Here is a 6,880-nt window from a genome sequence, read left to right as displayed (position 1 = left end):
ATAACACACCTTCATATACTGTAGTAACCAACATGGAGACATCTTGACAACATGATAACACACCTTCATATAGTAACCAACATGGAGACATCTTGACAACATGATAACACACCTTCATATAGTAACCAACATGGAGACATCTTGACAACATGATAACACACCTTCATATAGTAACCAACATGGAGACATCTTGACAAACATGATAACACACCTTCATATAGTAACCAACATGGAGACATCTTGACAACATGATAACACACCTTCATATAGTAACCAACATGGAGACATCTTGACAACATGATAACACACCTTCATATAGTAACCAACATGGAGACATCTTGACAACATGATAACACACCTTCATATAGTAACCAACATGGAGACATCTTGACAACATGATAACACACCTTCATATAGTAACCAACATGGAGACATCTTGACAACATGATAACACACCTTCATATAGTAACCAACATGGAGACATCTTGACAACATGATAACACACCTTCATATAGTAACCAACATGGAGACATCTTGACAACATGATAACACACCTTCATATAGTAACCAACATGGAGACATCTTGACAACATGATAACACACCTTCATATAGTAACCAACATGGAGACATCTTGACAACATGATAACACACCTTCATATAGTAACCAACATGGAGACATCTTGACAACATGATAACACACCTTCATATAGTAACCAACATGGAGACATCTTGACAACATGATAACACACCTTCATATAGTAACCAACATGGAGACATCTTGACAACATGATAACACACCTTCATATAGTAACCAACATGGAGACATCTTGACAACATGATAACACACCTTCATATAGTAACCAACATGGAGACATCTTGACAACATGATAACACACCTTCATATAGTAACCAACATGGAGACATCTTGACAACATGATAACACACCTTCATATAGTAACCAACATGGAGACATCTTGACAACATGATAACACACCTTCATATAGTAACCAACATGGAGACATCTTGACAACATGATAACACACCTTCATATACTGTAGTAACCAACATGGAGACATCTAGACCTTGATAACACCTTCTTGTAACCAACATGATAACACACCTTCATATAGTAACCAACATGGAGACATCTTGACAACATGATAACACACCTTCATATAGTAACCAACATGGAGACATCTTGACAACATGATAAACACCTTCATATAGTAACCAACATGGAGACATCTTGACAACATGATAACACACCTTCATATAGTAACCAACATGGAACATCTTGACAACATGATAACACACCTTCATATAGTAACCAACATGGAGACATCTTGACAACATGATAACACACCTTCATATAGTAACCAACATGGATGATAACACATCTTGACCAACATGGAACATCCGATATAACACCTTCATATAGTAACCAACATGGAACATCTTGACAACATGATAACACACCTTCATATAGTAACCAACATGGAACATCTTGACAACATGATAACACACCTTCATATACTGTAGTAACCAACATGGAGACATCTTGACAACACTTGATAACACACCTTTCATATAGTAACCAACATGGAACATCTTGACAACATGATAACACACCTTCATATAGTAACCAACATGGAACATCTTGACAACATGATAACACACCTTCATATAGTAACCAACATGGAACATCTTGACAACATGATAACACACCTTCATATACTGTAGTAACCAACATGGAGACATCTTGACAACATGATAACACACCTTCATATAGTAACCAACATGGAACATCTTGACAACATGATAACACACCTTCATATAGTAACCAACATGGAGACATCTTGACAACCTTGATAACACCTTCATATAGTAACCAACATGGAGACATCTTGACAACATGATAACACACCTTCATATAGTAACCAACATGGAGACATCTTGACAACATGATAACACACCTTCATATAGTAACCAACATGGAGACATCTGGCAACATGATAACACACCTTCATATAGTAACCAACATGGAACATCTTCACAACATGATAACACACCTTCATATAGTAACCAACATGGAGACATCTTGACAACATGATAACACACCTTCATATAGTAACCAACATGGAACATCTTGACAACATGATACACACCTTCATATAGTAACCAACATGGAACATCTTGACAACATGATAACACACTTCATATACTGTAGTAACCAACATGGAGACATCTTGACAACATGATAACACACCTTCATATAGTAACCAACATGGAGACATCTTGACAACATGATAACACACCTTCATATAGTAACCAACATGGAGACATCTTGACAACATGATAACACACCTTCATATAGTAACCAACATGGAGACATCTTGTTAACATGATAACACACCTTCATATAGTAACCATCATGGAGACATCTTGACAACATGATAACACACCTTCATATAGTAGCAACATGGAGACATCTTGACAACATGATAACACACCTTCATATAGTAACCAACATGGAGACATCTTGACAACATGATAACACACCTTCATACTGTAGTAACCAACATGGAGACATCTTGACAACATGATAACACACCCTTCATATAGTAACCAACATGGAGACATCTTGACAACATGATAACACACCTTCATATAGTAACCAACATGGAGACATCTTGACAACATGATAACACACCTTCATATAGTAACCAACATGGAGACATCTTGACAACATGATAACACACCTTCATATAGTAACCAACATAGAACATCTTGACAACATGATAACACACCTTCATATAATATGTATGGAACATCTTGACAACATGATAACACCTTCATATAGTAACCAACATGGAACATCTTGACAACATGATAACACCTTCATATAGTAGTAACCAACATGGAACATCTTACGATAACATGATAACACACCTTCCATATAGTAACCAACATGGAGACATCTTGACAACATGATAACACACCTTCATATAGTAACCAACATGGAGACATCTTAGCAACATGATAGCACACCTTCATATACTGTGGTAACCAACATGGAACATCTTGACAACATGATAACACCTTCATATAGTAACCAACATGGAACATCTAGACAACATGATAACACACCTTCCTTATAATGACAACATGGAGACACCTAGACAACATGATAACACACCTTCATATAGTAACCAACATGGAGACATCTTGACAACATGATAACACACCTTCATATAGTAACCAACTTGTGGAGACATCTTGACAACATGATAACACACCTTCATATAGTAACCAACATGGAACATCTTGACAACATGATAACACACCTTCATATAGTAACCAACATGGAGACATCTTGACAACATGATAACACACCTTCATATAAAGTAACCAACATGGAGACATCTTGACAACATGATAACACACCTTCATATAGTAACCAACATGGAGACATCTAGACAACATGATAACACACCTTCATATGGTAACCAACATGGAACATCTTGACCAACATGATAACACACCTTCATATACTGTAGTAACCAACATGGAGACATCTTGACAACATGATAACACACCTTCATATAGTAACCAACATGGAGACATCTTGACAACATGATAACACACCTTCATATAGTAACCAACATGGAGACATCTTGACAACATGATAACACACCTTCATATAGTAACCAACATGGAGACATCTTGACAACATGATAACACACCTTCATATAGTAACCAACATGGAGACATCTTGACAACATGATAACACACCTTCATTAGTAGTAACCAACATGGAGACATCTTGACAACATGATAACACACCTTCATATAGTAACCAACATGGAGACATCTTGACAACATGATAACACACCTTCATATAGTAACCAACATGGAGACATCTTGACAACATGATAACACACCTTCATATAGTAACCAACATGGAGACATCTTGACAACATGATAACACACCTTCATATAGTAACCAACATGGAGACATCTTGACAACATGATAACACACCTTCATATAGTAACCAACATGGAGACATCTTGACAACATGATAACACACCTTCATATAGTAACCAACATGGAGACATCTTGACAACATGATAACACACCTTCATATAGTAACCAACATGGAGACATCTTGACAACATGATAACACACCTTCATATAGTAACCAACATGGAGACATCTTGACAACATGATAACACACCTTCATATAGTAACCAACATGGAGACATCTTGACAACATGATAACACACCTTCATATAGTAACCAACATGGAGACATCTTGACAACATGATAACACACCTTCATATAGTAACCAACATGGAGACATCTTGACAACATGATAACACACCTTCATATAGTAACCAACATGGAGACATCTTGACAACATGATAACACACCTTCATATACTGTAACCAACATGGAGACATCTTGACAACATGATAACACACCTTCATATAGTAACCAACATGGAGACATCTTGACAACATGATAACACACCTTCATATAGTAACCAACATGGAGACATCTTGACAACATGATAACACACCTTCATATAGTAACCAACATGGAGACATCTTGACAACATGATAACACACCTTCATATAGTAACCAACATGAGGACATCTTGACAACACTTGATAACACACCTTCATATAGTAACTTAACATGGAGACATCTTGACAACATGATAACACCTTCATATACTGTAGCCAACCAACATGGAGAACATCTTGACAACATGATAACACACCTTCATATAGTAACCAACATGGAACATCTTGACAACATGATAACACACCTTCATATACTGTAGTAACCAACATGGAGACATCTTGCAGCAGCATGATAACACACTTCATATAACATGGAGACATCTTGACAACATGATAACACACCTTCATATAGTAACCAACATGGAGACATCTAGACAACATGATAACACACCTTCATATAGTAACCATATAATGGATGGACATCTTGACAACATGATAACACACTTCTTCATATCTTACATGTAACCAACATGGAGACATCTTGACATGAGTAACCAACATCATTGACAACATGATAACACACCTTCATATAGTAACCAACATGGAGACATCTTGACAACATGATAACACACCTTCATATAGTAACCAACTTATGGAACATCTTGACAACATGATAACACACCTTCATATACTGTAGTAACCAACATGGAGACATCTTGACAACATGATAACACACCTTCATATAGTAACCAACATCTGAACCAACATGGTAACACACCTTCATCTTGACAACATGATAACACACCTTCATATAGTAACCAACATGGAGACATCTTGACAACATGATAACACACCTTCATATAGTAACTTAACATGGAGACATCTTGACAACATGATAACACACCTTCATATACTGGAGACATCTTGACAAGTACACAGTAATGGAGGACATCTTGACAACATGATAACACACCTTCATATAGTAACCAACATGGAACATCTTGACAACATGATAACACACCTTCATATAGTAACCAACATGGAGACATCTTGACAACATGATGACAACACACCTTCATATAGTAACCAACATGGAACATCTTGACAACATGATAACACACCTTCATATAGTGACCAACATGGAGACATCTTGACAACATGATAACACACCTTCATATGGTAACCAACATGGAACATCTTGACAACTTTGATAACACACCTTCATATGGTAACCAACATGGAGACATCTTGACAACACTTAATGCTTACCTTCATATAGTAACCAACAGAAACATCTTGACAACATGATAACACACCTTCATATGGTAACCAACATGGAGACATCTTGACAACATGATAACACACCTTCATATAGTAACCAACATGGAGACATCTTGACAACATGATAACACACCTTCATATAGTAACCAACATGGAGACATCTTGACAACATGATAACACACCTTCATATAGTAACCAACATGGAGACATCTTGACAACATGATAACACACCTTCATATAGTAACCAACATGGAGACATCTTGACAACATGATAACACACCTTCATATAGTAACCAACATGGAGACATCTTGACAACATGATAACACACCTTCATATAGTAACCAACATGGAGACATCTTGACAACATGATAACACACCTTCATATAGTAACCAACATGGAGACATCTTGACAACATGATAACACACCTTCATATAGTAACCAACATGGAGACATCTTGACAACATGATAACACACCTTCATATAGTAACCAACATGGAGACATCTTGACAACATGATAACACACCTTCATATAGTAACCAACATGGAGACATCTTGACAACATGATAACACACCTTCATATAGTAACCAACATGGAGACATCTTGACAACATGATAACACACCTTCATATAGTAACCAACATGGAGACATCTTGACAACATGATAACACACCTTCATATACTGTAGTAACCAACATGGAGACATCTTGACAACATGATAACACACCTTCATATAGTAACCAACATGGAGACATCTTGACAACATGATAACACACCTTCATATAGTAACCAACATGGAGACATCTTGACAACATGATAACACACCTTCATATACTGTAGTAACCAACATGGAGACATCTTGACAACATGATAACACACCTTCATATAGTAACCAACATGGAGACATCTTGACAACATGATAACACACCTTCATATAGTAACCAACATGGAGACACCTTGACAACATGATAACACACCTTCATATAGTAACCAACATGGAGACATCTTGACAACATGCTTGTATTCTATTCTATTCTCTCCTTTCCTCTCCTCCTCTCCTCTCCTCTCCTCC

This window comes from Oncorhynchus nerka, unplaced genomic scaffold, assembly GCF_034236695.1.
Source record: "Oncorhynchus nerka isolate Pitt River unplaced genomic scaffold, Oner_Uvic_2.0 unplaced_scaffold_2983, whole genome shotgun sequence".
NCBI classification, from domain to species: domain Eukaryota; kingdom Metazoa; phylum Chordata; class Actinopteri; order Salmoniformes; family Salmonidae; genus Oncorhynchus; species Oncorhynchus nerka.
This window is presented reverse-complemented; position numbering follows the sequence as displayed.